Source organism: Drosophila nasuta, unplaced genomic scaffold (assembly GCF_023558535.2).
Source record: "Drosophila nasuta strain 15112-1781.00 unplaced genomic scaffold, ASM2355853v1 ctg23_pilon, whole genome shotgun sequence".
NCBI classification, from domain to species: domain Eukaryota; kingdom Metazoa; phylum Arthropoda; class Insecta; order Diptera; family Drosophilidae; genus Drosophila; species Drosophila nasuta.
In genome coordinates, this window is record NW_026869453.1 from 179,379 (window position 1) to 205,377 (window position 25,999).

Genomic DNA, 25,999 nt, shown 5'->3' on the forward strand with positions numbered 1-25,999 from the left:
TGGATGTGCGACTCTAGCTCATCTACTGTTTGGTGGTCCTCAACCGTAATTCTTGAGCCCGACCTAACTACGCTGGACCACAATCGGTTGGATGGTTGTGGTCTTGGCCAAGGACAAAGATTTGCCTCCTCTTCGTTGGCCGCTAGCCCGTGTCATGGCGCTTATCCCTGGCAAAGACGTCGAGTGTCGAGGTGCTGAGTTAAATACGTCGTGTGGCAGCACCCGGAGAGCCATAAACAAACTATGTCTACTGCCCCTGAAGGCTTTCAACGGCGGGAGTATGTCGGGAGCAGCAGACAATGCAATGCTGTGACAGTGTCTGCATGCTCTCTGTTAGCGATCGCTTGCGGTATAATTTTCAGCATTGTGTTTGTAGGGGTGAGCAATGTCCGTTAATTGCAGTTTGAATTTGAATTGTATGGCGGTATCGATATTTGCGACGCGACTGTTGTGCAAGCTAACAGCTGCTCGCGATAACATCTGCATTCGATGATTGATGCACTCACCAACAGATGTTAGTATATTATTAATTATCTATCGAATATTTGCAGTGAGTTGGCAGGATCACTTCTGCCATTCACATAAGTATCGTATTAAATAATATCGATATCTAACTTAGATTAATCAAGCAATATCGATATTCACGCTTAATCTAGGCTATCTCTTTTCAATTCGGAAGCTACAAAGATAGTGTGCCGCAGCAAAATATTAAAAATAAATCTGACGGCATCCGTCATAATATTATATATATATTTTATTGGTGTTGTTCGGGAGTGCGCACTTTTCAAAGTGCATTGTTTTTATTTTCTTTGGCCCTCTCGTTGGTTTTACAAGGTAAGTAGCGAGAAAACCACATTTCATAATTCTTATTAGTACGTTTTTCCTGGTGTAGGATATTGTGTGTGTAATCACGTGGCAACGACCACAGTACAGCACACATCAATTGATCTGCAACTGCAGAGGCCCGCGCCAAAAGGCGTGGCAACAACTTTGCAAAGGGAGTTGCCACCATACGCCTAGATATTTGCACCTGAGTCACCAGTTTAGTGACGCCGAGGACAGCAAGAGGCTGTAGAAGCGACGCCATGCGTTGCTAAAACGGTTCGAGAAGGAATACAAGCGTCGGAAAAACCCTTTTGAGAGAGAACGGATTAGCGTAGAGCTGATCGTTGCCACTTCTCATTATCATCGTGGAAGTGCACCATGCGCTGCTGAGGCTGCGCGTTTCGCAGACTCGTTGCTACGACTCGCTGCTATGTGTTGCCGAGCCCGCACCACTCGTCGGCATTGAGATCTTTGCCGCCACTCGTCGTCGCATCTCTTATTGGATGTTGTGTTGACAGTGCGATTCTCACTGGAGCACAGTGGGCGATTTGGTCCCGCTAGCGGCATTTAATTCAAATTTTCAAATTTAAAAATCCGTTCATATTTTTTCACATATCGATAGCAGATGCTTTGATTAGATTTTTAAAGCCTTTTTGAAAGCTCTACGATCAGCTGATCATCAGCTGTGATCAGTCAAACACATCATATGATTTCGCAAAGAGCTTTACACAATTTTTTCTCTTTGCGCGCATGGAATTTGAGTTCCTCGGAAATTTACAATTTTGGTGAATTTGTTAGAAGTTTGGTTTTTATTATATTCAAAGTATGTATTTTCAAAAAATCAATGCTTGTGACCGGTCTATAAATGTGTAGCTCATAAAACGTAGTGGTAATTCAGTGTATTAACAACTAGCCCGGATTAGCGTACACCTGCCTTTCGTGGAGTAGAACTTAATTTATTCAACTAAGTTCAGTCTAACTCCTTTATTAGCCGAAAGTGTGAATCAGTGGCGTCCAAAATGTGTAATATCAACTGCTATTACCTGCTAGCCTTCAAACTATGGTACTTTTTAGACAAAGGGATCTTTTTTAGTATTGCACTCAGAAGTCATCCCATTTTTTTCCATCATCCCATCATTTTTAGATAAAGTTTATATATGAAATATGTTAATTGGAGTTCAAATAAAATAAAAGTACAACAAAATTTTAAATTTAAAAAAATTTTTTAAATTAAAAAAAATTAAAAAATAATTTAAAAAAATTTTTTAACTTCAAAAATTCTATGATTTTTTCTGATCAGTGAAAAAACCGACTGAAGATATCTATTTTAGTTTAGAAGTTATTAATTAAATGCCGCTAGCGGGACCAAATCGCCCACTGTGTGGAGGCCACTGCTAATTTTCGTTGCTGCTTCTGACGCCGCCGATAGTGCTGTTGCACTCACTGCCGCCTTGGTTGCCGTTTCTTTTCTCGTATACAATTTTTCATGTCCATACAAAATGTTCAACAATATAACGTAAATTCAATTAAAAATAGTATTGAAATATATAATTCATATTTGAATTTAAATGTAAATTTTATATCTAGTATTATATTTTAAGTTAGATATAATCCAATAGTAAGTCCTCATATGGGTATGGTATGTATATAATATTATATCAAAGCTGTTATATATTCTAATCCTTTTGAAGTTCACCCAGCTCATCAACTCATCAATCATCACAGGCCTGTCGATATCGATGCAGTAATAATGAGTATGTGTAAGTACGGCATAGCCGCACAAAAATCATTTGTAATTTGTATATGACAGCTATTATTTTTGTTATTATTATTCTTATCAGTATTATATTCATACCCATCCTATTAGGAAATACTAGGCAAAATTAATATAGTAGGCAAAAATGAATAAAATGAAGTTATGTACATGCATTATAGTATTGTTGAATTCTTTTGGTATTAATCTCTTTGAATAATCATGAAGTCGAAATAAATTATAAAGTAATGGGCACCTGATATTACTTGTTGTTGCTTAAATTGGGTAAAGGCATAGAGCCAGAAGCTTTTACAGGTTGGGAGGGTAAAGAAGAAGCACATATCCATCTTCGTTCTTCATATTTATATATTGAATTCATATACTTCTTAACCGGTCTATCGGTTGATAACCTATCCTGTCTATTCCCGTCTTAACTCTGTCTACCTTCTTTTTATCTGTGTGGCACGGTAGCTTACTAGGTGGCAAAAGACCCACCCCACTTTCCTGAACTTTAGTCGACAATGTAGGCAGAGTATGCTTCCAGTTTGCTGCCCACTCAACGGGTCGTCTTATTATAAGACGACGCCCAAGACGTGTTCGTTACATGTTTGTCAATTTATCTCTTCTCCTTTCGCAGAGAGAAGTTAGAAGTGCGATCTCTGCTGTAATAGTAATAGGCTCACCAAACTTGCTACAGTCGAGTGTGCTTGACTGTGAGATACCCACAACCCATTTTGAATAAAGGCATTATTATTATATTATACCGAATATACTACAAAAATACCACATTAAAATATACCATAGACGGCACAATATACCAGCTTGTCAGCCAAAGCACCTAAGACCCCTAGTAAGTAGGCGTTTTGCTCATACAAAGTATTTCTTTAATAACTTCCACAATTTTTATTTGATCGCAACCAATCACAACTACTATGGTTGTTATTGTTTATACCAAAATTCTCAGCTCTAGCTTTAAAATTACGCTTGTTATTTTTTTTTTGTTTTGCGGGGGCGGAACTGGGCGAGGCAAAATTTAAAACAAACTTGATCTGCGTGCAAACATATCAAATGCTTCGAATAAAAATTAAAGCTCTATCACTTATAGTCTTGGTTTTCGATTTTTATACCCGCTACCCATAGGGTATTATAACTTTGTGCCAACAGGAAATGTATGTAAAAGGTAGAACGAGGCATCTCCGACCCTATGAAGTAAATATATTCTTGATCAGCGTCAACAGCCGAGACGGTGTAGCCATGTCCGTCTGTCCGTCTGTGTGTCTGTGTGTCTGTCCGTCTGTCCGTATGAACACCTAGATCTCAGAGACTATAAGAGATGAAGCTATAATTTTTTCGACAGCATTTGTTATGTTTGCACGCAGATCAAGTTTGCTTCGAATTTTTCCCACGCCCACTTCCGCCCCCGCAAATCAAAAAACCGAATAACAAGCGTAATTTTAAAGATATAGTAGTTATGATTCCAGAGAATTCGGTTGCGATCAGATAAAAATTTTGGGAGTTATTAAAGAAATTCTTTTGTATGGGCAAAAACGCCTACTTACTAGGGGTCTTAGTTGCTTTGGCTGACAATCTGGTATATTGTGCCGTCTAAGGTATATTTTGAATGCGGTACTACACCGATATACCACATATACTATTTGGTATATTTTTTAGTATTTTTGCAGTATATTTGGTATATTTTGAGAATAAAACCGCAAAATATATTTCATTTATTTAAAATGGGTAGCGGGTATCTCACAGTCGAGTACACTCGACTGTAGCTTTCTTACTTGTTTTGATTTGCAGGGGCGGGAGTAGGCGTGTAAAATTTAAAACAAATTTGATCCGCGTGAGTTATACATTTGTCACCACTTACCACTTCCCCATCTCATTTGTCACCACTTACCACTTACCCAACACTAACACATACAAAGCATTCCATTAGATCGGGATTGCGATCGTCAATTATGTAAACATAAACATTCAAGCTTCCACTATAAACTAATAACCCAAACTGGGACTGCTAGCTTCTTTAACGTAAACATAAACAACCAAGCTTGCAATCTCTTGCAACAGAAACTAATAACGAATCTCAACCCAAGTCCCAATATAAACACTAACCACAACTCCAAAGTCAGAATATGCTAACGTAATTATAAACAACTCAGACGGTTTGGCTGCCGCCAACATCCAAGTATATAATAGCACTTCTTGCACAGCTTGACTTCAGTTTGTATCAATTCTCTGAATAAACCAGTTCAAATCTACAACACTGTGTACATTCTTATTTATTGAAATACAACTCATGTATATATGTCAAATATATATAACTGGCGCAGCCGGTCTGAACGGATAAATTAATAACACACTAAGAAGTAACATTTGAACTAGCTGAAAAGGCATAACAAGTGTTATCGAAAGTGAAAAAGTTAAAACAAAAACAAAACACACACTAAGAAGTGATATTTGAACTTAGCTGAAAAGGCATAACAATTATCGCCAAAAGTGAAAAAGTGTAAAACAATAGTGGCATAAAAGGGACAAAGTCGTAATTATGCAACTAAACTAAAAACTAAACAATCCAGTGGCAATTTAACAATCAAAGATAAAAAAAAATATATAAACTTTAAAATGGAAAACGAAAATATAAACGAAATGCAGCATTGCATTCAGGCTCTCACTCAAATTGTTGTTCAACAAATGCAACTACCAAATGTGAACTCAAAAACAAGAGCTAGAAACCAGATTGAAAAGGAAACTCGATATCTTCCAACATTTACTGGACAAGATGGTACTCTCCATGGATTCATTGCTTCAGTGGACCAGATGCAGATGATGCGGATCAGGTTTTCAGCGTTATATTCAACACGAAGATTCAAGGACAGGCAAGAACAGTTCTCACCATCAACACACCGACAACGTGGGAGGAATGAATTAATAAATCCGTTGATTTATTCTTTTAAAAAATGACCGTTTTATTCGGGAATCAAAATTAGACTAAAACTTATGACAATGATAATGAATAATTAAGACTACTGCTGCCGTTGCTGGTGTCGCTGCTGCCGCTGCTGCCGTTGTCGCTGTCGCCGCTGCCGCTGCTGCAGTTGTCGCTTGCAGCTTTGGGTGTCCAATAGCCCAATTGTCGGTCCCACGCTGGCGGTTGTTGCGCAAGGTGCCGGTCGTTGGTCCCACGACGAATGCTGGAAAGCGCTGACCAAGCGCACGTGGCGGATGTATTGCACGTGCTGTAGTCGTGCTGGAGTATTGACCAAATGCATTTTCGGTGGTTATGCAATTGGTCTGTCTGCGAATGTGCAGTTCGTAATGTCTGTTCTTAACTCCTCCCCCTTTAGACGCGGACGTCCTCGGTCGCAATGAAGAATCTTTTCTGGGTTCCACTGTTTGGAAGTTCTTCTTCCCGTGTTTCTGCGTTATTTTGGGAATTCTTTGATGTCTTCTGCTTCCAGGCCCATGCGGCTATTGTTGCCAATATTATCATTAGAATACCGGAGAATGACAAGCTAATAGTTGTTGATTTGAAATTAGCTGCTTTTAGAATTTCTAATCTCCTAGTGTTGTTGATGTTTATTTCCTTTAGCATTTGTAGCGAAAGTACTTCTTCAATCTTCGATTTTTTGGCCATCATCTGGAAAAGTGGGGGGGTAGCTTCTGCAAATTTTGATTCTCTCGCTTCATACTCGTCTTCGCCAATTTTTACTGTGGAGTTCTGGAACTGTATCAAAAAGGTTCCTTCCAGCTCCATTTCTTCGTGGTCGACCTCAACATTTCCCTTGAAGTCGTTAAGTAGAATAGTGCCAGTCACTATTTCTTGGTGATTTGGGATGTGCTGGCTGTTGATGGATTTGCAGCGTGGCCTCCGATTTCGTAGGAGTGGTGTTATGCAGGAGTCGTTGCTTAGATTTAGGATATTATTTCTATTACAAATTGTCTTATCACTATGGGTTTCGCATTCTTGTATTTGGGCATATATTGTTTTATTGCAAATAATTATACTTTCATATTTGATTTCGTTTATGATTTTATCTTTTTTAACAGCTTTGAGTATCATGGAAGCGCAAGGTTCTCGGCTGATTAGAGGTACATTTATCATATAGAGCATATTCTTGCCGTTTGTTGCAATCTTTATTTTGGCAAATTCTAATAACTCTTCTATGTTAATGAACATTCCTTCTTCGTTATCTAAAATTTCTTCTATTCTGTTTACCTCGGCTTCTGATAATATTACGGAATTTACAGTGTTTGTTTTAGCCCAGCTTATTGCATTAATTAAGTTATTTAGATCGTTTTTGAAAAGTTGGAGTCGGTATTTTAATATGGATACAAATTTATCTTGAACATTTTGTCCTCTATTGTCGTTTTAATTATTGAATTTGTAATGCTGCTCAACTCGTTTACTCTAGTGCTTAGTGCTTTATTAATGACAACTTGTCTATTATTATTTTCTAATTGATCGTTAATTTTTGCTGTTAGGATTTCGTGATCGCTTCTGTCCGGCGTGCCGGCAAGCCATTTCCATACCGTTCCTAAGGCATCTATAGATCTAGTTGCTCTTTTGGATGGTCTAAGCTTACGTAAATCACCCTTGATTATTTTCAATTCGTATTCCAGGAATGGGTGCAGTTGATGAGAAATGCTAATATTACTTAATGATTCTTCTAAGTTCAACGCAACCTTCTCATACTCTTCCATGTTAAGAACATGAATGACTCTAAATACGCCATCCTGTATTGATGCAATTCCCGTTTTGATTGGGATTAATTGTGAATGCGAATAGTCTAGTATAGTTGCCAGGCCGTGGCATAATGGCAAAAAAATCCTGTAAATGAAATTATGTTTTAATATTATTTTTATGGACAATTTTCCCTGACTGTGTTTTTACTGTTGTGTTTTGGTCTGAAAGAACTATTTCCTTGCGATACTTTGGAGTCAGTTTGGATCCTAATCTTTTATCTACTTTTATATAAATTGTTTCCCCTTCCTTGTATTTTCTTATCGGATTTCTTTTTTGGTTGTGGTATGTGAGGTCTTCATTTTGCTTTTTATTGATATCTTTAATAACTTGTTCCCTAGCTGTTTTTATTTCTTGAGGGTCTGATAGAAATTGATTACCGAAAAATATGTCTATAGGTTTTTTCTTTGTCGTAGAATGAATTGATTGGTTGTATTCTTGAACTGCTCTAAAAATTAGGTCTTCAAAACTAACTTGTGCTTCGTCCATTTTGAAGCATCGCATGATCTCTGTCATCGTTGAATGAAATCTTTCGATTTGACCATTGCTTGTCGAGACGTATGGTGGTGTCGTATAGACTTGCGCTTTTAGCTGATCTTTCAGCAAGAACTTGATTGAAGCTGAATTTAATGCCTTTTCGTTATCCATAATAATTGACTTTGGCATGCCAAATGCAATCATTATTTCGCGCAGAGGAGCTTTCAAATCTTCTGCTGCTTTTGACTTTACTATCTTTATCTGTGCATATTTGGAAAATTTGTCTATTGCCGTTAATACTATTTTCTTCTGGGTCGTGTAAAGGTCTATATGAACAATCTGTCCTGGGTAGGTTGGTATTGGGGTTGGTTGGATTTCGCCATGTTGGGGGTGTCTGTCGTATTTGGCTAATTTGCATGTTTCGCACAGTTTAGCGACAATGCTGACTTTCTTTGTTAGGCCGGGAAAAAAATATTTACTTAGGATCTGAATTTTGTTTTCTATTGGGTTTCTATGAGCGCGGAGATGTTCTTTTGAAATAATTTCGGTTTGTTCCGACTCGAGTGTTACGTCTCTAACTTGAGTTTGCGTGTATCTAATTTTATAACTGCTGAAGTGAATTGGGTAGATGTTCTGAATTTTTCCCATTATGCGTTCTGAAGTGAATAAACCGTTTACTAGTTTAGGGTCAAGTCGTTCTTTTAATATTTGTATAAGGTCCTTCTCTGTGTAATCGCTTCTTCTGACTGTATGTCTGTGATATTGTGGGAAAGGTATTTCGAAATCGTAGGATTCAGTTTCTGAGGTCAAGATCAAGAGTTGATTCTTGAATACGTTAACTGGAACTCCTATGACTGGTATAAGGTTATGAGAGGAACTCTCATCGCTATGTATTGTAGCTGTTGTACTATTGATTTGTGTGATTGGAGGATTTCTAGAAAGAGCATCTGCAACAACGTTAGAGGTTCCTGGCTTATATCGGAGCTCATGGTTGTACTCTTCAAGGTAGCTTTTCCACCTTTTGAGTTTACCGTTGTGGTTTTTGTTGCTCAGCGCGAAGGTGAGTGGCTGGTGATCAGTATGAATAATAACTTTGGAAGTACCGTAAAGCTACATGCGTAGACTTTGGAGAGCCCACACTATCGCTAACATCTCTTTTTCATTTGTGGCATAGTTCTCTTCCGTTTTGGATAGTGTACGTGAAATAAAAGTTATTGGTCTGCCATTCTGTTCTAATACTGCGCCTATGGCGTAGTTTGAGGCATCAGTTGTGAGTTGAAACTCTTTTTTGAAGTCGGGATATGCAAGTATTACATCTTGCGAAGCTAATGTATTCTTGGTTTTTCGAAAGCCTCTTGGCAGCTGTGATCGAATGTTATATTGACTTTATTCGATACATTTTTTGAAAGACGACCATTTTCTCCCCTGAGTAGGGTTGTGAGTGGTTTCGCTAATTTAGCGTAATCACGAATAAAACGTCTATAGTAACTTGAAAGTCCTAAGAAGGATCGTAAGTCCTTTAGGGTTTTAGGTTTAGGGAAGTTTTGGATAGCTTTGACCTTATTGCTATTGGTTTTAACGCCATTAGCCGAAATAGTAAAGCCTAGAAAGTCGACTTCGGTTTTGAAAAACTCGCATTTGTCGATTTGTACTTTCATGTTGGCTTCTGATAAGGTTGAGAATACTTTCTCGAGGTCCTGAGTGTGTTCACTTTCCGATTGACTAAAGATTATTATGTCGTCGATGTAGACGTAACAACGAATTCCTACATGATCACGTAAAATATCGTCGAGAGCCCTTTGGAATATGGATGGAGAATTTTTTAGACCGAACGGTAGTCTAGTGAATTCGAACTTTCCGCCATTTACTGAAAAAGCTGTTTTTTCTATGTCTCTACTTTTGAGTGGAATCTGATGAAAGCCGCTTTTCAAATCAAGTACTGAAAAATACTTGTTTTGACCTAATTGCGCTATGATTTCCCCGATCTCTGGAATTGGATATCGATCGGATATAGTTACTGCGTTTAGCTTCCTATAATCTATTACAATACGATATTTCCTTTCGCCAGATGCATCAGTTTTTTTTGGGACTACCCATACTGGTGCATTATAGGGCGAACGTGAGGGTCTTATTATGCCGTCACTTAATAATTGGTTTACCTGTTTTTCGACTTCTGACCTTAGGGAAGCTGGATATGGATAATGTTTACTATAAACTGGGGTATCTGAGTTTGTCCTAATTTCTCCTTCTACAGCTGTTGTGTATGTTAGTTTTTCATCTGGCTCTGAGAATAGATCTGTATGGTTTTATTATACTATCTATGAGTCGTTTCTGACCTATGGACATGTGATCTGCTCTAACTTTGATATTGTTTACGGCTTGGGTTGCTAATTGTTTTATGTTAATTCTGTAGTTTTTATTGATGATTAGGATATCGTTCTTGACGTCGATTACTGCGTTAATCTGTCTGAGGGTGTCATTACCTAAAATTCCGTGAAAGGTTTTCAAAGTGGGAAGCAAATAAAATTTAATAGGGATATCTTTGCAGTTGAACAGGCCAAGGTGAGTATGGTGGGTGATCTTAGTCTGACCACCGACTGAATTGGCAAAAAAAGGCTTTTGATTAACTTTGGGATTTGGAACTAGATTGGATTGAATGTAATTCTGATTTGAGCCTGTGTCTATTAGAAACTTGAAGGTTTTGCCGTCCCCCGTGGTGCAATTGAAATATGGCAACGAGGAACTGTTCAACCTAAAAAATGGATATCAGAGTTGTCTATTATTTCTGAGTTGTAGTTCTGGTCTGCCTCGTAAACTTCTCCGTGGAAGTCTGCTGCTCCCTCTCGTTCATAATTCTCGTAATAATCTTGTTCTGACATTTCCACGGGATATGCAGATTCGGAAGCTTCGTTTTCTGCTACTGGATCTAATTCACCTGTAGTGACGTGGAATTGTCTCTGAAATTTATTTGGGGGTCCTGACTGCATAGGCACTGGTGGGCGTTTGCCTGCTAACTCGTTAGAATGAGGTCTATTCATATAGTCGATTCTTCTCGATCGAATGGAGTGGTCTATGTCCATTGGTGTTGGTTTAGGTTCCGGTTTCGGAGCAGATGGACGAGGAGGTGAAACTTGGTATTGTCCATTTGACGAGAATTGCTGTTGATAGGGTCTGTAAGTCATTGTCTGAGGTTGCCTATGGTATTGAGGTGCAACGGGATGTGTCTGATTATTAATCGTTGGTCTATTGTTTGGTGAATAATAAAATTTGGGGTCGAAATTCTTCCATTGGTTTGGGTTTGCATTGTGGAATGGTCTTACTATGTGGGGTCTTGGAATTATTTGTCTGGGTGGCAAGGGTGGAGGTTGTTGTCTACCTTTTGGTACAAAGAGGTTTCTATTTTCTTGGTTTTCTAACAGGTTGCACAGATGGAGTGCATGGCTTAAATCCCTTGGTTCTTTTATTCCTAGGTGCCGTGGTAAATCACCATTCAAACCTCTTATGAAGATGTCTAAGGCTTTTCCGCGATAGTTATCTGTCAAGGCTTTTATGGTTTCGGCTGATTCTTCCTGTGCTCCTATTTGATTTAGGATTAGGGATAGTTGGTAGTAAATTGCTTGATAGAATTCGTTGATAGACATGCGTCCTTGGGTTAGAGAGAACATTTGGTACTCGAGAGTTTTTAAGTCTCGTTTGTCGGCATAATGTGCCGTAAGACACTTTGAGATAGCTTTCCAATTCATGGGAGTGTTATACGACTCCAAAACTGTTTCAGCTTCGCCAACCACTTTAGTCCGGATAGAGAGAGTTACTAGATAGTAGGTGTACGTCTGCTCTTGTCCTTCAAAAATGTTTATGATTCTGTCAACGTTCTTTTTCCAAGAATTGAACGATGTTCTGTCCCCTGAGAACTCTTTAATTAATCGGCAAACGTCCGGGACTTTTACTTGGTCTTGTCCTGGTGTAGGCCTCACAAAAGGTATGTCGCTGAAGTGTTCATGTCCGTGGGCTGTAGTTTCTTGAGGAAGTACCTCCCTAATTAAGCCTCGTATGACATCTCTTAATTCGGGGCTAGTTACTGGTGTACTAGTGGCAGATGGTCTGTTTCTCGCTTGAGAGCCACTGGCTAAATCAAGATTGGACATTGCGTTTGCTAAATTGTCTGGCATGATGTTCTTAACACGATTTATCACTGACGAGATACGGGTATACAACTCGGACTGCTTTTATGGAACGCCGGAATTTTAAACGAAAACTTCAGGAATTTAGAGCGAATTTGATAACTAATCAGCAAAAATATTTTGAGTTTATAATTGTTCACTTTGTTCTTTAGACTTTCTTAGAGTAAAAGAATTGGATTTCAAAATAATAGAATGCGATATTCAAGAGATGTAGAGGGTATAAAAAATGTAATAGATAATAAATGCAAAAAAATTTTTTTTTAAAATGATAAAAATAAGATGTAAAATGTAAAAGGAATGAAATTATATTTTAATTTTAATGTTAAGGTTTTATTTATTGTTTTAAAACCAGTAGCTGGTTTCTTCCTTTTATCTTAGAGGGTCCCTTGGGAGTCGTAAGATTGGAATTTGGTTATACTGTCTTTGCAGTGCTTTTCTTTTCGTTATAGTTTTACTTTTGGTTATAACTCTTTATTTGATCTTTGTTGGATCGCTAGGTTTTTATTATGCTGTTTAACTTAAACTTTTCTTTTTGTTTCGAATTTAACTTTATTTTAAATTGGTTTTTCTTTCTTTTAATTTTATTTGTCACTTAATTTAAATTTTTTAAATTTCCCTTTTCTTTGTTAATAATTTCTTCTTTTTTAAAAAATTTTCTTTTCTTCGTTTAGAATTTAACTTTACTTTGAATTTGTTTTTCTATACTTTGATTTTATTTGTCACTTAATTTCATTTTTATTCTTTTCGAATTTCTCTTCTTTCTTGATTAGTAATTTTTCCTTTAGAAACTTTTCTTAATTGCTATGCTTACAAATATAGATACATCCGGCGAATCTTTCCCGCGACGGTCGTTCAGATAACTCCTGTTCCTCCTGTTGCGGTGCGGCGTAGCGGCGTTGCAGCAGGCTACTAGGGATCCTAGTGACACTTTGGTTTTCGCGGTGGCCTGCGAACTGGTACAACAGGCTTGTCGGCGGTTAAATTGTTCTGACCAAGCTAGTCCACTTATTTCAATCGCGAAGAACTGTTATTGATTCTTCAGGTCGCACTCGCGCTGTGGCTCTTTGAGGCACTTTTGGCGTTGTACTCGATGTGGCTGCTTGAGGCACTTGTAGGTACGCGACGCGATTGTTTTTCTTTAGGACTTAAGCTTGGTCCCTGCTCGGGCGCCAATTAATAAATCCGTTGATTTATTCTTTTTAAAAAATGACCGTTTTATTCGGGAATCAAAATTAGACTAAAACTTATGACAATGATAATGAATAATTAAGACTACTGCTGCCGTTGCTGGTGTCGCTGCTGCCGCTGCTGCTGTTGTCGCTGTCGCCGCTGCCGCTGCTGCGGTTGTCGCTTGCAGCTTTGGGTGTCCAATAGCCCAATTGTCGGTCCCACGCTGGCGGTTGTTGCGCAAGGTGCCGGTCGTTGGTCCCACGACGAATGCTGGAAAGCGCTGACCAAGCGCACGTGGCGGATGTATTGCACGTGCTGTAGTCGTGCTGGAGTATTGACCAAATGCATTTTCGGTGGTTATGCAATTGGTCTGTCTGCGAATGTGCAGTTCGTAATGTCTGTTCTTAACTAATGTAAGGAGAAATTGCGACATCATTACCGGCCAAGAAAGGACCAAATGGGTTTGACTAGGAAGATCAACAATCTCAGAGTGACATCTATTAAAGACTTAGATATTAAGGTAAGGTACATAGTGGAAGAAATAACAGACTTTGCTGTATTTGAAAATAATGATAGCTTAGTAAATATATTAAGTTCACTATTGATTCAACGAATAAAAAGAATTAGCTGCAGGCTCCATGGCAGTCTCGCTAATGCCATTAACAACAGTGCAAATGGTTAGAAATGAAATTGCTAAATATATCGGTCTAAATTTTGTAAATTTAAATCAAAAATTGTTAATTCGTAAAACCGAGAATGACTCAGGTAACAATATTGATCAAAAGAAATAATAATAATAACAATAATAATAATAATAATAACAACAATAATAATAATAAAAACAACAATAATAATGGCAATTTCCCAAAAAGTCAAAATACTAGGAGACAATATAACAATCAACAACAAAATAGGAATAACAATACTAATCCACAATACAATCATAACTATAACAATAATCAACAAAATCAGAATACTAACAATAATCCACATCAATATCCAAATAATAATTACAATAAAAATGAAAGTCAAAATGTTAGACAGAATCCCCAGAGGCAATGAGTGTTGATAATATAATTGATGAGGATAATAAAAGTACAACAAGTGAAATCCCTAAAGATTTTTTACCCAGTAGCCTCGGATGAAAGAAAAATTTTAATAGAAGGAACAATTGAAGATTGTAAATTTACTTTTTGTTGGATACTGGATCCACAATTAGTATATTAAACACAAATAGAGTGCAGGAAAATTTTTACAAAATAATTGAAAAATATTCAAAAACAATTCATACAATTAATGCAAAGTTTGAAACTAATAATTACTTAGTTATGACAGAAGCACCAAGAGAATTTCAATATTCTCCACAAGTTCGTTCAAGATGGGTGGCTTTACCCCTGGATAAATCATATGATTTTCTATTGGGTATGGACTTCATCCAAAGAAACGTTCAATTTATTGATTTCAAGAAGAAAACAATTAAACTGATAAATGATGCTGAAATTCCATTCCATTCCAAGCATCCTGAAGAGGCTTGTGTTTTGGAAGTAAGTGAAATTGAAAGCTTTAATTTAACAGATTTAAATTTAGAAGAAAAGGAAATTATTACCAATCTAAACAAAAGATTTAACAAGTTATACTATAAAGAAGGCGACCAATTGACAAATACAAATACAGTGGTACACAATATAAGAACAATAACGGACCAACCGATCAATTCGAAAATTTACAGGTGTTCTCCAAAATATGAAGAAGAAATTCGAAAACAAATTTTAGAAATGGAAAGAAACGGCATAATAAGAAAAAGCAGAAGTAAATACAGCTCACCTATATGCATGGTGCCAAAGAAAATAGATAATTCAGGACTACAAAAATATAGATTATGTGTAGACTATCGTCGATTAAATCATGTAACAATACCAGACAAATATCCGTTACCTCTCATGTACTCAATATTAGACAAACTTGGTAGGGCTCAATTTTTCAGTACATTGGACTTAGCAAAAGGTTATCATCAAATCTTGATGGCTGAAGAAGACATAGAGAAGACAGCATTTGTTTCACCATTAGGACTTTATGAATACGTTAGAATGCCATTCGGACTAAAAAACGCACCAGCAACTTTTCAAAGATTAATGAATGATGTTTTAAGAGATTACATAAACAAAATATGTGTAGTCTACTTAGACGACATTTTAATATTCTCAACAACGCTCGAAGAACACAAACATGCTTTAGAAAAAATTTTTAAAATCTCCAAGAACACAGATTAAAAATACAAGTAAATAAATGCTCATTTATGAAAAGAAGATACAGAATTTTTAGGACATGTACTCAGTAAAGACGGAATTCGACCAAATCCAAAAAGATACAAGATATTTTAGCTATTCCAATCCCAAAAACAGAAAAACAACTAAAAGGTTTTTAGGCATGACTGGTTTTATAGAAAGTTCATAAAAGATTACTCAAAAATTGCATACCCTATGATCAAATATTTACAAAAAGGAAATATTATTAATAAAAATTACCCAGAATTTATAGATTCTTTTGAAAATTTAAAAGAACTTATAAGCTCACATCCAATTTTGAAATTCCCAGAATTCGATAAACCTTTTACATTAACGACAGATGCGAGTGATTTTGCAATAGGAGCAGTGTTATCACAGCAAACTCAGCCAATAGCATTCGTATCTAGGACCCTAAACAAACACGAAAAGCAATACAGCGCGACAGATAAAGAATTTCTGGCAATTGTGTATGCCGTAGACTACTTTAGGCATTACCTATATGGCACACAATTTACAATTATAACTGATCACCAACCAATTATGTATCTAAATAAAAAATACAAAGGGAAAGACCTCAAGGACAAACATCAAAGGTGGATATTGAAACTACAAGAATTTGATTGTGATATCAAATATTTAAAAGGAAAAAATAACAAAGTGGCGGATTTCCTCAGTAGGCAGGAAACAGCCCCGCTTATAGACAAAGAAAATATTAATGAATCAAATTTAGCATTGACAGACACAATTCACTCAGCAAACGAGAACGAACCAATAGATTTTTATATAACAGATGATATAGTTAATAAATTCAAAACTCAAATCATTATCACATATTTAGCAACAGACAGTATAATTAAAAATAAAGGCAGAAAAATTATTGAAATTAATCCAGCAGACGACAATTTAGAAATAGAACAGAAACTCTTAAACAATATTAATAGGGAACTATTGGCATATATTCAGAAGTACCAGATTCCATTTACTATAAAGTACAATGTATTATAATAGACAGTTTTAAAGACACGAAAAATATAAAATTCTTAAAATGTACAAAACGAGCAGTAGACATAAATGACGAACAGGAACTCCACAAACAAATAGCTTTATATCACACAAAAGAATCCCTACATAGTGGCATGAACGAGACATTTTATAGTTTGAAAGACAAAATTTATTATCCAAAACTTAGAGAGCACATTAACTTAGTTATATCCAACTGCACAAAATGTAGAGAAATTAAGTATGACAGGAAACCGATCAAAGCAAAATTCAATATCACAGAAACTCCTCAAGAGAAAAATGAAATAATTCATATAGACATTTTCCATATCAAACACCGATCATTTGTTACAATCATAGATAAACTTACAAAATTTGTAGCTGCATACAATATAAAAGATAGGAATTGAGGGCAAAATTGCAAATTATAATAGAGCAATTCACAAAATTTGGCAAACCCAACAAAATTATTATGGATAATGAATTTAGATCAGAACAGATTCAAAGTTTCTTAAATAAAGAAAAAGTCGAGTTACATTTAACAAAACCAAACTCGCACACAGGTAACGCAGACATTGAAAGACTTCACTCCACGTTAATAGAAATTGTCAATAGCATAGATGAAGACATCTCGATAGAATCAAAAATTCAAATTGCTGTTAACACTTACAATAATAGGTATCACACAACTATAAAATGCTCCCCAAACGAAGCTAAAAATACAAAGAACTCACAAGACCTTAAAGAAATAATAAGCGCTAACAAAGAAAAAATCATAACAAAACTAAATGAAGAAAGAGAACAGTATGAAGAAAAAGAGAGGAAGGACCAATTAAAAATTACAAAAGATTAAGACATAAAGATGAGCCGTATTTTAGATACGCCAAACTAGAAGATATTCATCCATGTAATATCAAAAGACCATTAAAAATGGAACAAAATTAAAATACATGCACATATACATTAACAGTTTTAGTAATAAATACATATATATATATACATTTTTTCTTTTACTCGCACTTTCAGAATATTTTATTAATCACTTTAATGATTTTATCAATGACACATGCTAGACTGCATGTGGTCCCAATTCAAGAGGAGGCAGGATATGTCCCTATACATATGTATTCTACAGAAATTGTAAATAAAACTATTATAATTTTGCACATTATTGACACTATATAATCAATAAAATATACGACAATATAAAGAATATCGAAATAGCAAATAAGGAAACATTAATTGATGAAATAGAATTACTAAGGGCAAAAGTAAGTTCTATCACTCCATCAACACGAACAGAAAGAGGTATTTTTAATGGAATAGGCACCGTACATAAATGGCTATTTGGCGTTATGAACAATGAGGACAGGGAAGAAATTATAGAACACTTAAATATAATAGATCAAAATAATCACAATGCAATCACTAACTTAAACCAACAAATTCACATTAACAACCATTTTAATAATACTATTAACACACTAGCAGGCATAATCCATCAAGACAGAAATATGATAGAACTTCTTTCAGCCAAAATGAATAACCAAACAAAAGAAACAATAAAAAACATATTATTCAATGATCAAATGAGAACTTTAAAAAATATTGAAGAAAAATTAAATTATATTCAAGAAACCATTGCATCAGCAAAACACAATATATTTTACCAGAAATATTATCAAAAGACGAAATAAATAAATTTAAAATAGATTTTTACAAAATTAAATTAATCAGAATGGGCATATTAAAATACAAAAACAACGCAATTGTCATGGCAATCAAGCTACCCAAAAACTTTGTAAAACAGACATCAAACTCATAACTGCAATACCTAACAGCAACAATATTCAAATTGATCAAGAAAATTTACTAATTACTCAAATTGGTAATAAAATATATGATTATAAAGAAAATGTAAGTTTAAGGAACTAACATTAAGTAAAAGCTGCACAATAAACAACAATTGTAAATTCAAATTCAACAATAAATCCAGCATAGAACAAATAGATGATGAAACAATAATTGTAAGAAACAGTAAAAACGAAAAAATAAAACAAAATTGCGATCAAAAGAAATATTACATTAAATGGAAACTACTTAATAAAATTTGTTAACTGTAAAATTCAAATATTATCTGAAAACTTTGCAAATGAACAAATAGAATTTTATGATAGATTTTTTACCCAACAAACTTATTGAACCAATCTTATAAAAACACAATAAACTTTGAACACTTCTCAATACAGAACTTTGAAAACTTAAAAAGAAATCACAGAGTTAAAATTTCATAAAAAATAAGTTATGGCATTTCAATTACATTTGCAATTATTATATTAATATTAATATTTTATTTATTAAGACCTAATAATATTCATGTTAATTTTAAAAGAATTCAGGAGAATTCAAATTCTGGCGATGGAGGAGTTATACATTTGTCACCACTTACCACTTCCCCATCTCATTTGTCACCACTTACCACTTACCCAACACTAACACATACAAAGCATTCCATTAGATCGGGATTGCGATCGTCAATTATGTAAACATAAACATTCAAGCTTCCACTATAAACTAATAACCCAAACTGGGACTGCTAGCTTCTTTAACGTAAACATAAACAACCAAGCTTGCAATCTCTTGCAACTGAAACTAATAACGAATCTCAACCCAAGTCCCAATATAAACACTAACCACAACCCAAAGTCAGAATATGCTAACGTAATTATAAACAACTCAGACGGTTTGGCTGCCGCCAACATCCAAGTATATAATAGCACTTCTTGCACAGCTTGACTTCAGTTTGTATCAATTCTCTGAATAAACCAGTTCAAATCTACAACACTGTGTACATTCTTATTTATTGAAATACAACTCATGTATATATATGTCAAATATATATAACTCGTGCAATCATAACATACATAGCATACATAACATAAATTATAGCCTCTGAGACCCAGTGTTTCATACGGACAGACAGACACACAGTCAGACAGACGGACAAGAATATATATTCTTCATAGGGTCGGAGATGCCTCCTTCTACCTGTTACATACATTTCCTGCCGCCAAAATTTATAATACCCTTCTACCATATGGGTAGCGGGTATAAAACAACATACAACATCATCATCATCCTTGATCCTTAACACGGCTCCAGCGATCCACAGCTGGGTCAACCGCCTTCTTTACGACAGGCGGGTGGTGGCTATGTGGGGCAATGCGGCCCCAGGGTGGGGTTCTCCCGCCCCTCCTTTGGAATTTGGTCGTAAATAGCCTACTTCAAAATTCACGGACCCCTAATTAATTGCCTATGCCGATGACATAAGCGGGCTCAGCATTAACGCGGACAAAACGGACATTATCCTCTTCACGAAGAGGTATAAGGTACCTGCGTGGTCCCCACCCCAAAAATAGGCTACACTATGCTAAAGCCGAGCCAGGCAGTAAAATACCTAGGTGTGGTATTGGACAGCAAACTGCCATGGAAGCTCAACGTGTTAGAAAGGGTGAAGAAGGCCACCGGAGCCTTGTACATGGCGAAAAGATGCTTAGTTGCACTTGGGGCCTCTCTCCTAATATAATACTGTGGATATATATTTCAGTTGTTCGCTCTATCCTCACCTATGGCATTATAGTGTGGTGGCAGGCTACGGAAAAAGGACGTACCTATCCATCATGGAAACGGCACAGCGTCAAGCGCTACTGTGTATCACAGGCGCTATCAGGTCGACGCCTACTAAAGCCGTCGAGGTAATAGCTTGTGTCGAACCGTTAAACCTATAGCCGCAAAATCGTCCCTTAGGATTGCCGCAACAGGCAATCTGGGTCTGCTAGGCTATGGTCACAGTGCCATTGGTAGGGTGACTAGTAGAGACTTGACTATACTGTCCCCTTACCAGTACTGATCATATAAAAACGATATTCATGGAACCGGACTGCTGGCGGGAAGGGTTATGCATTCCAGACGCCCTCAACCTCTTCACCGACGGGTCGAAGATGGACGATGGTGTCGGAGGGACCATATACCGCCCAGATCCGGTATCCAAATACTCCTACAAACTCCCGGACCATTGCAGCATCTTCCAGGCGGAAGTCTTTGTCATTGGCAAAGACTGCAGAAGTGGCTCGGGGTTTACATCACAATTACAATTCGATTAATATCTTTGTTGGCAGCCAGGCTGCAATAAGATCAACGAATTCTGATGTGGTCAAGTCCAAAGTTGTCCTGGACAGCAGAAGAGCAATAGAGTCGTTAAACGCATCTGCGGTCGTGCGTATCTATTGGATCCCAAGCCACTACCTCCTAGGATGCTGCTGGCTTTTGCCAAAAATGCATCCACACTGTGCGACTTCTGAGACGAAGATACGCTCTACCAGTACAGCTAATGTCCTCCACTGGTCTATGCTTCGCCCCGAACACGGGCAGCCGGTCCCACCTAACCTAACCTAACTCGATATGTCTCCAATGAACTATATATTAATTGTTGAACACGTTCTTCCGATATGCCGTTTGATTCAGCCGGAACTGGTATAGCTGGATCTACTCGAACCGCTGCTGATGTGTTCGCCCTTTGATTCACTCCAGTGTTTGTTCTTGGGTTTGACCATGTATTTGGCTGATTTATGGTCACTGCACCCGTGCTGATACTTGATAGTTAATTCTTGCATTTCTGGAGGGTGGCTCATTGGGTTCTATTGGAACACTCGCTATATCATCCAACTGACTGCGCGGATATGCACGTCGACAGACTGGACATTTTTCATTTTCATTTAGCCATGTTGCCAAATATTTTCGATGAAATTTGTGCTTACATAATATTTCAGCAAATTCAGTTAGATTACTAGTGTCATTACAAATACTACAGCTCGACTGCGGATCGCGTGATGGATTTCCCATCAAGTTATCGAGGCTACGTCGACGCAACAAAACTTCACTCCAAAAGAAATTAACTTAACTAAACAACAGAGTTGAATCTGCAAAATGTTCAAGCTACTCAATAGCTAAAATAACCTAAAACAAACTAAAAAAGAAAAATCGAACCAATGCAATCGCAGATTCGCGGAATACAAAAATAATGATTACCAACCGGTAATTTCGGGAAAAATAAACCAAAAGAAAGATAATAGGATACGATACTCAATACGATAAACTCGGTAATCAATATAAATCATAAAATTTGGGTCTTATACTTTGTACAAATGGTGTGTCAAATTATAAATAGGATGTCGTATTCTGCCAATAAAAGATATTAATTTAGTTTTCCTTTTGTGCAAAACTCCCAGGATTCGATGTTTTCTTAAGAGAGGAACTGACGAAACGCTCCATTCAGAACAATACCGATCTTAAGTGAAACAACACTGTTGTAATCAGATAAAAGTTCCATGATATAGTTCCGCTAATTAGTCAGACTATCAATCCGAGGTGAACTTAAATCTTATTTACTTCAGCGGTTTAATTCGCATGTTTGATTGTGGTCAGGATCCAAATACTCAGAATTCCTGTATATTCCAGGCAATCAAACAATTGAACGTTAAAGTTTTAGGGGTACTATTGCAGTGCAGATCAAACTGCTAACATGCCTCGAATGGAAATCCTTGTACTTCATTTTATTTTCATATCTAGCATGTCGAAATTGCTTGGCCCCACGTTGGGTGCCATTTACTTATGTAACAAACTGATTATACGCAGCCTATGATAAGGTACTCTGCTTACGGAGGCCGACTGTTGCTCAGGGCAAATGGGGTGGGTTTTTGTTATCTATAGAAGCTGAGGTTACATTATTAAAAGAGGTAAGCAGAGTTTATCGATATCTTAAGTGGCAAAAATCTGAATTGACATACGAGCAAGCCTAAAAGTCGAAGATCCTAGATGTCATGGATCCTCTTCTATACCCTCCCTTCCTGTAAAGCCCATTATGGTCTTGACCCTTTTATAGTTTGATTTATGACACACACAACTATACTCAGGTGCCCGTAAGGCTTAATTTAATTAATTTTCAATAATGTCTTTACGTTAAGACTTTATAATTGACTCATTTTCAAGGGCGGTCAAGACCCTGTAACTCTTCTTAATATTTATGGTACTAAACAACTATATATACAATACTATAATGGTAAATATGGCATGTGTTAAACCCTATACTGTTGACATTATTATATTTTCAATTATCGGCCAAGCCGTACTCACATACTTTTAGTTTTATATAGATGTACACAACTCACTGATGATCAGGCCTGATGATGAATGATGTGTGTGTGTTTTATTTTGTTGATGAGATGATGTTTGTTTGCTGTGTGAACTTTCAAAAGAGAATTAGAATAATGTTAACAGTATTGAATATCGACTACATACCATACCATGTACTTATAAAACTATGTATACTACAAGAAATAAGAAAGCTACGTTAATTCATTCATTTTAATATAAAATTAATGCAAATATCGATACTTTTAAATTATACAAATTAATTAGCGGCAAACAGGTTATGGCTATTAGCCGCGGAAAATCCTCACAGACGGCGACAAATCATGTAATGCTCCTATGGGGCATCACTGTTTAGAACATAGAAGCAGCACTATGCTCTATCCCTCCTCTGAACGGCTCATAGGTCCCTGTTAGCCCATGCTAACAATTTTAGTGCGGCCCTATGGGGCAGCACCGGTAGGAGACGTGTCGATCCTCTGCTCGACTGCTTTTCGCTTTTCGAATTAGTCCAAGTTAGCCGAAGCTAACAATTTTAGAGCGGCCCAATTGAGCAGCACCGGTAGGAACAGTGGCAATCTTCTTTGCTTTTCAGCTTATGTATGTGCCCACTGTAACTCCAGCAGCAGCTTTGCGCGCCGATAATGCGCAGGTGAATACACTATATGGCGGTGGCCAAACTGTTTAAACGCTTTCTAAACGTTTATAAACCCACGCACAGTGGGCGATTTGGTCTCGCTAGCGGCATTTAATTCAAATTTTCAAATTTAAAACCGTTCATATTTTTCACATATCGATAGCAGCTGCTTTGATTAGATTTTTAAAAGCTTTTAAAAGCTCTACGATCAACTGATCATCAGCTGTGAACGGTCAAACACACGATATGATTTTGCAAAGAGCTCTAGAAGATTTTTCTTTTTTCGTGCATTGATTTCGAGTTCCTCGAAATTTACAATTTTAGCGAATTTGTTAGAAGTTTGGTTTTATATTATATTCAAGGTATGTATTTTCAAAAATATCATTGTTTGTGACCGGTCTATAAATGTGTAGCTCATAAAACGTAGTGGTAATTCAGTGTATTAACAACTCGCCCGGATTAGCGTACACCTGTCTTTCGTGGAGTAGAACTTACCTGATTCAAGTGGATTCAGTCTAACTCTTTTATTAGCCGAAAGTGTGAATCAGTGGCGTCCAAAATGTGTAAAATGAACTGCTATTACCTGCTAGCCGTCAAACTATGGTACTTTTTAGACACAGTGTTAGTACCAAAAAGGATCTTTTTAGTATTGCTCTCAGAAGTCATCCCATTTTTTCCATCATCCCATCATTTTTTAGATAAAGTTTATATATGAAATATGTTAATTGAAGTTCAAATAAAATAAAAGTACAACAAAATTTTAAATTTAATAAAAATTTTGTTTTAATTAATTGTTTAGTATAAAAACCGACTGAAGACATCGATTTTAGTTTAGAAGTTATTAATTAAATGCCGCTAGCGAGACCAAGTCGCCCACTGTGCCACGCCGCGCTAATTCGCAAAGGCCTAAAAACATTTCTTATTAGAACTATGTATATACCTACGTACCCTACGAACCTTATAATTATCCAAACAATACTTTGGTGGCTATGTCCACGCAGATGGAGAAATCTTTTCCGTTTGATAAAACGTTCAGTTATAATTACTGAATTATATATATATTTATAAATTGTCCCAGCCAATTGATCCACGCGCCTTGGTATGGGAAACGGAAAAGGAAAATTTCTTCTTCTTCTAATGTGTCTTCGATAATATTGAGCTTACACAGAGTTGATCTCAACTATTCGATCAATCTCTGTAATTTATTTGTGTGAATGGTAATTTACTGTCAAGGGCTGCTAACTCGACTAAGTGACATGTAATATGCGATTAATCGATATTAGTCAGCTGGCTATGTTTACATATCGTTAAATAGCTAGAACTTGTAAATGCAAAATTCAAATTGCACCCTCACACCACAGGTTTGAAGGTAGTTGCAAACTGTCGCTCAAAGCTGAAAAAGGGTGATTTTACCAAATATCTTTTGCGTGAAAAGTGCCTAACTCCTCCCCATCTAAATCGTCAGTAAGATACAATGAGTTGCCGATCTTACTTTAGATTCTAACCTTTATTCCTACTAGAGTCAATTTGGCGTCGAAATTATTGGTCCAGTTACTGAGCTTGAAGTTTCTTTTCGCTTTTGAGAATGTTCTGTCAGTTCAAATAAAATTAACTACTTATATCCTTAATAATTTTAACATAGACCCCCACTAAAATTATTTAATTCAAATTGCGTTCTCAAGGTCCATTTAATCTTCAACTGATCACAATTTCCAATTAGCCAATTTAATAATATTATCAAGCCTGTTACTAGTAAAAAGTTTTCACGCTTATGACATTCTCCACGCAAACTTGCCAATGTAACTGTGTCAACGTGCAACAGCTCGTGATACAGCTCAGGCTTTAAATTGTTTCTCACTTCTGCCACTATTTCCTCATCCGATAAAGGATTACGTAAACCATCTGCGATGGATACCATTGCATCGAGGAAATCATCAAAGCATTCATTGCGGCCTTGTTTGATTTCGATATCTCTCTCGAAGACGAGTACACAAAATGAACCAGTTCATCTCGTGTTCCATTCGGTGACAACGCCAAAAGAAATTTAATGCTGTCCCCGCGAACAAATGGCCATATTTATAGAGAAGATGAAAATCACCATTCAAGCACTGCTCGGTTAAGCAATTTACTCATTAAATGAAATCTTCAATAGAAATGTCTGTGCCAGAGCCACTGAACTTGATATGCCAGTTGGATATCGCATTTCAAGTTTTATCTGAGCGTTCGTCAGTAGAATTACGACGAATTGGTGAGTTATCATTTCGGATTGTAAATTGTCGATTTCTTCTATTGTTGCCAGAGAATATGGGAGGCATTGGTACGTCCCACTCTAGCTGAGGTTCTTCCGGACGTTCTTGTTGAACTCGTAAATGGTTAAGTTTCGTATGGCTGCACGGATCCCGTCCGTTAAAACTGTTGCCATATTAACTCGATATGTCTCTAATGAACTAGATATTAATTGTTGAACACGTTCTTCCGATATGCCGATTGATTCAGCCGGATCTGGTATAGCTGGATCTACTCGAACCGCTGTTGATGTGTTCGCCCTTTGATTCACTCCAGTACTTATTCTTGGTTTTGACTTTGTATTGGGCCGATTTATGGGCACTGCACCCGTGTTGATACTTGGATTGTTAATTCTAGCATTTCTGGAGGATGGCTCATTGGGTTCTATTGGAACATTTGCTATATCATCTTAGTGACTGCGCGAGCATGCAC

The 25,999-nt window shown here is 36.7% G+C and overlaps 1 protein-coding gene across 1 annotated transcript in view; it reads left to right on the plus strand.

Annotated features, from left to right (window-relative positions):
• The window catches only part of LOC132797813 (uncharacterized), a 43,777-nt gene that overhangs the window by 635 nt on the left and 17,143 nt on the right, over positions 1-25,999 (plus strand). The window lies entirely within an intron of this gene.